Source organism: Coenobita brevimanus, chromosome 98, assembly GCF_032717465.1.
Source record: "Coenobita brevimanus isolate Jiangsu-jjx chromosome 98, ASM3271746v2, whole genome shotgun sequence".
NCBI lineage: Eukaryota > Metazoa > Arthropoda > Malacostraca > Decapoda > Coenobitidae > Coenobita > Coenobita brevimanus.
In genome coordinates, this window is record NC_137051.1 from 37,906,092 (window position 1) to 37,915,279 (window position 9,188).

General features: G+C 43.8%; 1 non-coding gene across 1 annotated transcript; it reads right to left on the reverse strand.

The window, feature by feature from the left end:
- Positions 1–5,831: 5,831 nt before the first annotated feature.
- LOC145414332 (5S ribosomal RNA) lies at positions 5,832–5,950 on the reverse strand. Its single transcript, XR_013899871.1, has one exon. It is a non-coding gene; the product is annotated as a 5S ribosomal RNA (ribosomal RNA).
- Positions 5,951–9,188: the final 3,238 nt, after the last annotated feature.

The following is a 9,188-nucleotide window of genomic DNA, read 5'->3' on the forward strand; positions in this document are numbered from 1 at the left end:
CCACTCTAGACAGCATTACCTCATACTGAACACAAAAATTTACCACAGACAGTCGAGGTGGTGGGAAGTTGTTAATATTGCAAGGTGTGTGTGTGTGTGTGTGTGTGTGTGTGTGTGTGTGTGGTGGCAGGGAATGTGGTGGTGGTGTGTGTGAGGTGGCAGGGAGTGTGGTAGTGGTGTGTGTGGTGGCACGAAGTGTGGTGGTGTGTGTGAGGTGGCAGGGAATGCGGTGGTGGTGTGTGAGGTGGCAGGGAATATGGTGGTGGTGGTGTGTGTGGTGGCACGGAATGTGGTGGTGGGGTGTGTGTGGTGGCAGGGAGTGTGGTGGTGTGGGTGTGAGTGTGGTGGCAGGGAGTGTGGTGGGGTGTGTGTGGTGGCAGGGAATGTGGTGGTGGTGTGTGTGGTGGCAAGGAGTATGGTGGCGTGTGTGTGGTGGCAGGGAGTGTGGTGGCGTGTGTGTTGTGGCAGGGAATGTGGTGGTGGTGTGTGTGTGGTGGCAGGGAGTGTCGTGGTGTGGGTGGGTATGAGGTGGCAGGGTATGTGGTGGTGGTGTGTGTGTGGTGGCAGGGAATGTGGTGGTGGTGTGTGAGGTGGCAGGGTATGTGGTGGTGGTGGGTGTGTGGCGGCAGGAAGTGTGGTGCTGGTGTGTGAGGTGGCAGGGAGTGTGGTGGTGGTGTGTCTGAGGTGGCAGGGAGTGTGGTGGTGTTTGTGTGAGGTGGCAGGGTATGTGGTGGTGGTGTGTGTGTGGTGGCAGGGAATGTGGTGATAGTGTTTGTGTGGTGGCAGGGAATGTGATGGTGGCGTATGTGTGGTGGCAGGGAGTGTGGTGGTGGCGTGTGTGGTGGCAGGGAATGTGGTGGTAGTGTGTGTGTGGTGGCAGGGAATGTGGTGGTGGTGTGTGTGAGGTGGCAGGGAATGTGGTGGTGGTGTGTGTGAGGTTGCAGGGAGTGTGGTGGTGGTGTGTGTGTGGTGGCAGGAAATGTGATGTGTGTGTGTGGTGGCAGGAAATGTGGTGGTGGCGTGTGTGTGGTGGCAGGGAATGTGGTGGTGTATGAGGTGGCAGGGAGTGTGGTGGTGTGTGCGTGTGAGGTGGCAGGGAATTTGGTGGTGGTGTGTGTGAGGTGGCAGGGAGTGTGTGTGTGTGTGTGTGTGTGTGTGTGGTGGCAGGGAATGTGGTGGTGGTGTGTGTGAGGTGGCAAGGAGTGTGGTGGTGTGTGTGTGTGTGTGGTGGCAGGGAATGTGGTGGTGGTGTGTGTGAGGTGGCAAGGAGTGTGGTGGTGTGTGTGTGAGGTGGCAGGGAATGTGGTGGTGGCGTGTGTGTGGTGGCAGGGAATGTGGTGGTGACGTATGTGTGGTGGCAAGGAGTGTGGTGGTGTGTGTGAGGTGGCAGGGAATGTGGTGGTGACGTATGTGAGGTGGCAAGGAGTGTGGTGGTGTGTGTGTGTGGTGGCAGGGAATGTGGTGGTGACGTATGTGTGGTGGCAAGGAGTGTGGTGGTGTGTGTGGTGGCAGGGAATGTGGTGGTGTGTGTGAGGTGGCAGGGTGTGTGGTGGTGGTGTGTGTGGTGGCAGGAATTGTGGTGGTGGGACTGACATTCTCCACTTTGGTCTCCTTTTGCCTGTGGTGGAATTAATGAAGATCCTCTGAGACAGTTTTAATCAGAAAAGTAATTACGAGGGAGAAGATTGCGCTGTTTAAGAATTGTTGGCGTCTTGAGATGGTGCACTGAGGAGGAAGGTACTTATTTCATTTTTATTGGCTTTTATTATTATTATTATTTTTATTATTATTATTATTATTATTTTTATTATTATTATTATTATTATTATTATTATTATTATTATTATTTTCCCTCTTATTATTCTTATTCTTAAATTTTCCTTTCGTTTTTGTTATCTTTTCTTCTGTCATTATTATTATTATTATTATTATTATTATTATTATTATTATTATCACATTCTGGCTTCTAGAACTTGCTCTTACCTCACAAAAACCTTTAATATTAACGGAAGCAAAACACTTGAATTGTTCAGATCAAAAGAGGGGTCAGAGTGGCAGTATTAACACTCTCAGGTTCCTTTGCCTCCCTCTCAGCAGAACACAATAATCAGACCTTCACTGGACCATAAATAAATAAATAAATAATAATGACAGTGAATTATCCTGTTGTTTACATTGGTTTGTTTCTTTGCATAATCTTACGTGTTTTTTGGTATGCTCAAAATTATCTATCTGGCTAGTTCTATCTATCTGCCTGTCTATTTGTTTGCCCGTCTGTCTGTCTGTCTGTCTGTCTAAATATTTATATGTTCATCTATCTATCATTCTGTCTATCTATCTATGTCTGTCTGTATGTATGTTTGTCTGTTTCTCGTGTGTCTGTCTGTGCATCTATATTTATTTATCTATTTATATCTATTCATCAATCATTCTGTCTATCAATCCATCCATCCATCTATCTATCTGCCTATCTATCCATCTATCTGTCTGTCTGTCTGTCTGTCTATAAATGTACCTCGACTTAATACTCGCTTTATCTCTTGGTACCAGAGAGAGAGAGAGAGAGAGAGAGAGAGAGAGGGAGGGAGGGAGGGAGGGGGGGGGACTTAACACTTCCTTGGTATCACTGCCCCAGCTATGGTAGTTAATATAAAGGTCCTAAATCCCTTTTATTTTCAAGTGGCACCCGGTAAATAGAATCCAACTCTGTCCCTTACGTCTTGAAGTCTGTGTCGCTCATCTATACATTAATGAGATGGCCAAACACGAACCAGTCACGTACAGATCACGTCCACAGTCCATCCAGTTCCCGTGTTGGTATCTGTAGCCTAATTTTGAGTCATATTAAGGCGACATGGAGGCGATTTGTTTGGGGCCCCCCATGACGGGATTGAGGCGTCTGGCAATAGATAGAGAGAATAATGCCACTTACTCGTATTTTCCTTTTGAATATTATTACTCCAAATATTATAACAGACTAAAGTTTTATCGCCAGGCACTGTAACTCTTGAGTGACAAAAATATTCCTTTGCATAATAATTCAGAGCATAAGAATGATGATGATGATGATGGTGGTGGTGGTGGCGATGATGATGATGATGATGATGGTAGTGGTGATGATAATGATGGTGGTGATGATGATAATTGGTATGATTATAATTATGTTTAGGATAATGATGATTGTTATTATTATTATTATTAGCATCGTTATAAGGATGATGATGATGATGATGATGATGATAAACGGTATGATTATGATTAGGATGATGATGACTGTTATTTTTATTATTATTAGGAACATCGTTATAAGGATGATGTTGAAGATGATGATAGTGGTGATGATGATGATGATGATAAATGGTATGATTATGATTAGGATGATGATGCTTGTTATTATTATTATTATTATTAGGAACATCATTATAAGGATGATGTTGAAGATGATGATAGTGGTGATGATGATGATGATGATAAAATATATGATTATAATTAGGATGATGATGATGATGATTGTTATTATTATGGAAGTGAAGTTAGCAGGGGAGTGAAAGATAAAAATGGTAGATTACTAGTGGAGAAGGGAGAAAAAGTGAGCAGATGGAGAGAACACTTTAAGGAATTGTTGAACGTGGAGGATGGAAGTAATGCGAGTATAAGTGGCTGGGGAATGGCTGGGAGAAGGAGGGAGGTGAGAAGACAGGAAGAAATCAGTAGGATAGAAGTTGTGGAAGCAATGAAGAAAGTTAAATCAGGGAAAGCCTCAGGAATTGATGGAGTGTGTGGTGAAATGCTGAAGCATGGGGGAGAGATAGTAGTAGCATGGATGTGGAAGATGTGCAGATTGGCCTGGGAGGAAGGTAGAGTCCCGGAGGATTGGAAGTCAGGTATAATTATTCCCTTGTACAAAGGAAAAGGGGAAAAAGAAGTGTGTGGTAATCATAGGGGCATTTGTCTTCTTAGTATAATAGGAAAAGTGTATGGTAGGATACTTATTGACAGAGTTAGAGAAAGAACAGAGAAATTAGTTGGAGAAGAACAGGGAGGCTTTAGGAAGGGAAGAGGTTGTGTAGATCAGATATTCATTCTCAGATCTTTAGTGGAAAAGTTTCTAGAGAAGGGAAAGAAGTTATATGCGGCTTTCATGGATTTGGAGAAAGCATATGACAGGGTGGATAGACTAGGATTGTGGAAAGTGTTAAGAATATATGGAGTAGATGGGAAGTTGTTGAATGCTGTGAAGAGTATGTACGATGGTGCGAAGGCTGCAGTGCGTGTGGATGGTGAACTAAGTGAATTTTTCTCTTTGAAAGTTGGTTTGAAACAGGGATGTGTCATGTCTCCATGGTTGTTCAATCTGTACATGGATGGGGTAATAAAAGAGGTACAAGGTAGGGTAGTGGATGTTGGAGTGGCCCTGGTGAGAGAGAATAGTGTGTGGAAACTCCCTGTACTGTTGTTTGCAGATGATACTGTGTTGTTGAGTGAAGACGAAGGGGAGCTGCAAGGCTTGGTGGATGAGTTTGAGAGAGTGTGTAAGAAACGGAATCTAAACGTGAATGTAGGGAAGAGTAAAGTGATGGTCTTTGAGAGAGGTGAAGTCAGTGAATGTATAGCGAGGTTGGATGGTGAGGAATTGGAAAATGTGAGTACGTTTAAGTACTTGGGTAGTGTGATGAGTAAGGATGGAGGTTTGGAGGGTGAAGTGCTTTGAAAGGGTACAGCAGGGAAGAAAGGTTGCTGGTTCTTTGAAAGCAGTGATAAGAAACAGGGAAGTGAGCATGGAAGTGAAAAAGTTACTACATGACAGTATTGTGATACCAACTCTAACGTACGGAAGTGAAGCTTGGACGTTGTTGGAAGGACACAAGTCAAGAGTGAGAGCCGTGGAAATGAGTTATTTAAGAGGAGCCTGTGGAGTCACATGGAGAGACAGGCTGACGAATGAGGATATAAAGGAGCGTTGTGGTGCTGATGTGGATGTGATAGGAAGCGTTATGAGGAACACACTGAGGTGGTTTGGCCATGTGGAGAGGATGGAGGGTGAAAGACTGACGAAGAGAGTGTATGTGAGTGAGGTGGAGGGGGAAAGAGGGAGGGGGAGGCCGAGGATGAGATGGAGAGATGGGGTGGAGAGGTATATGAGAGAGGGGGGTGTGAGTTGGGAGCGGGGGAGTGAAATGGCGGGGGACAGGGCTACTTGGAGGCGATTTGTTTGTGGCCACCCCAAACGGGATTGAGGCGTCTGGCAATAGATAGATAGATAGATAGATTATTATTATTATTAATATTACTAGAGGCATCGTTATCAGGGTGATGATGATGATGATGATGATGATGATGATGACGTTGATGATGACATGTTTGGTGCAAAGAGTGAGAGTAATATAGTGCTGGCGGTAATATCCCTTCAAGTACACACCTGAAGGATGTAATTAACCTACTTGTGCCGCAGCTTCACCTGGTCGCTCCGCGGTTTCCCAGCGACCGCGCCAGGTGGGAAAGAAACACAGGTAAAGAAACACAGGTAAAGAAACACAGGTAAAGAAACACAGATAAAAAAACACAGATAAAGAAACACAGGTAATTACGCTAGGTGACTGAGGTGAATATTAGATGAGTTGGTATGGAAGATCAGTAACTCAAGGAACTGTCTACTTTCTTGAGATAGTTTTCAAGGTTAACATCTAAAGGTATAAATTGTTTAACTCATGTTCATTTATTGCCAGACGCCATGTATCCCAAATGGGGTGGCCAAGGGCTTGAGTTAATTGTTTTACAGGGAGGGGCACTAATCCTCCACCAACCCCACTTGACACGTAGGGAGAACGTTATGCCAACGACATCTGGTGTTCCAAGGCGGTCACCCACCCAAGTACTAACCAGACCCAACGTTGCTTAACTTCGCTGATCGGACGGGAAGCGGTGTACTCAACGTGGTATGGCCATATATATATATATATATATATATATATATATATATATATATATATATATATATATATACACATATATATATATATATATATATATATATATATATATATATATATATATATATATATATATATATATATATATATATATATCTGACATATTTAGCAGACGTGGGGTAATCGTAATCTGTAATCGTATTCGATTGTAATCGATTACAGACTTTTGTGTAATCGTAATCGTAATTGACTACAGTAGGTATGCATAGTACCCGAGCTCACAGTAAGTGAATTTCATTGTACGCGAGGACCTATTTTTTATCGAATTGTAATGTATTTTTAATAGTATGTGAATTGAACTCGTAATACGCAAGACAGCAGGGAAGAGTGGCTCAAATCCGGAGCTGAGAGCAAGAGGGCTGAGAGCAGGAGACCGCAGCAGCACCACCAGTGATGGAGAATGGAGAATTGTCGATGATGGAGATCGGCCGGGTAGTGTGTGCCCTAGATAAGTTCAAGGAAGAATTGAAGGACATCGAACACTGTCAGTTGCGATTGGTGGAAGTGATGACTTCACTGGACAGAACCTTCTGCTACTACACAGACAGGCACAACCAGGTTAACAGACGGAAGCAAACCTTCATCACACATTTCCTGCGGCCTCAAGAAAGTGAGGAATCACTCCCTTCAACTTCAAAAGAGCCGTATCCTGGGGAGGATCAAGAGGATGATGCAATGTCTGAGGTGTCAGAAAGACTTTGAAGGGATTATGAACAAAGTGGGTGCATTAGCTAGTGAAAGTGTCAAAAGTGGTGGTGACGAGAGTGGCGAGGAAGGTGGTGTGTGGGTGCTGCAGGAGGTGCACACTAGGAGCCTCACCCTGCCTTGGATCCCCTTCTTAAGTCCATCAAGCCTGTTGTCCTCTTGAGTTAAGGTGAGCAGCCATATGATTACACTTAATTGAGGGTGACTCCATGACCCAAAGGATTATTGGATCATGTCGTTTGGCTTAGTTGATTGATTAGATGTTAAAAAATGGATTATAATTTTAAATCCAGCGAAAGTCGACCTATCTATCTATTTATCTATCTATCTATTGCCAGACGCCTTAATCCCGTAAGGGGTGGCCACAAACAAATCGCCTCCGTGTCGCCCTGTTCCCTGCCGTTTCCTTTATGGTTATGCATATTTATTCATAAGAGGGAAATTTAACGCAGGTGATGAGATATAATACGGCCTTTATGACCGATTGTTTTAAAGGTAATTTCAGCTTGCATGGATACTTTATTGTTGTATAGTAATTATTTGAGTAGGTCAGAGCCGAGAGATAAAAAGACCATGTTATTTATTAAAGCAAAGGTTAGTAATGTAGCCAGCCTCACGAAACAGTAGAGATTTACGAAATAAGGAAATTAAAAAAAATCCTATCCAAGCCAGCAAATTAAATGGCAGGGATTTATTTGGATTTAGAGACCGTCAACGTTGCCTTGTTTCTGCATCGATTTGACTCTCTTGCTCCTGTAATCCCCTCCAGCTGAATAAAATCGCCTAAGGTTGGATGAAAATGTAGAGTTGTTCCCACCGTGAGAGGAGTAATGTGGCAGTATTAACACTCTCAGGCTCCTGTGACTCACTCAACTGACCAAAATCGTCTGGCGTTAGCTGGGATGAAGAAATAGAGTTGTCCCATTCATGAGAGGGTTCCCAGAGCTGTTTGGCTGGTAATGAGGTCCACTCCTCCCATCCATTCCTCCTCTGCTAACACCTAACAAAAGGATGGAGGGGAGGAATGTGAAGAGGGGAGGCAGAGAAAGAGGGGAAATAAGGGGAGGGGGGAAGGAAAAGTAGTAGAAGTAAAGAAGAATTAGGCGTTATGAGAGTAAAGAGTCGAGAACTATCTATCTATCTATCTATTGCCAGACGCCTTAATCCCGTAAGGGGTGGCCACAAACAAATCGCCTCCATGTCGACCTGTCCCCCACCATTTCACTGCCCTGCTCCCAGCTCACACCCCCCTCTCTCATATACTAACTATCATACTGCCAATATTGTTCCAAGAATCGAACCCGGGACTTTCAGATGAGAGCCAGACAGCTTTCCACTCAACCACGACCAGGTAAATATTGTCTCACCTTGGCCCGTATTTTCATCAGGTACGGAGGTTCCCTGAAACCTCTTCTTTAGCGATTTATTTTCCATACCTCTCATTAATATTCCTTTTTTCATAAATTGGTTCCTATATACTTTTAATGTTGATATAGATCGCATCAATGGGACGTAAGTATATAGTAAAGGCGCAGAGTTAGGAATAAATCGGTAAGGGAGAGGTGTTAGTAGGGCAGCAACAGAGCAGAGTTAGGAATAAATCGGTAAGGGAGAGGTGTTAGTAAGGCAGCAACAGAGCAGAATTAGAAATAAATCGGTACGGGAGAGGTGTTTAGTAAGGCAGCAATCGAAAATAAACCGCTAAGGGAGAGGTGTTAGTAAGCTTCCTAATCACACTAAAATACCTCCCCTTGTCACATACTTGAATACAGGCACCCTCGCTCCCCCCCCTTGAGGGTCTGGAAGAGAGGAGACGAGAAGTTTGTAATCATACCCAAAACACATCCAGCGAGTCTGTATGATGAGAGAAATCTGCCTAAACACAGGTAAAAATCAATCCTACGGTGCGCTAAATTCCCGTCAGACAGGTGTGAGTGTCGTCTAATTAACAAGGTGATGGAAACAACAGGGAACTTGAAGACGTGAGCAAATATCGTGTTTTAGGATTATTGACATTACTGGTACTCTCTCTCTCTCTCTCTCTCTCTCTCTCCAACAGTAATCAACCCCTCTAGAACTCTCACCACCACGCCACCACTGGGAATAACCATTATCGTTTACCACAAAGAAACTCCAATATTTCTTTAAATTTGAAGATTAAAACAAGGACTAAAGGGGAATTCAAGACTCAGAGTCCTATAGCTCACTCTGGGCTGAATACAATCATCTAGCGTTAGTTGGAATTGGACACCAGGGGCGGGATATTCAAACATACTTAAGATCGAGCCCCAGTTGTGAATGTGATGTGTTGCAGGAAGAATTGAAGACATTAGTTCTTTACGTGAGAGAGCAGGTGTTATTTTTCGAGTGGTGTGTGTGTGTGTGTGTGTGTGTGTGTGTGTACTTCTTTTTCTACCCTGCCACTCCATCTCCATCGCTCTCACGTCCGACACAATCTTACCCTCGCCCATTCACGTGCCCAGACCATCTCAT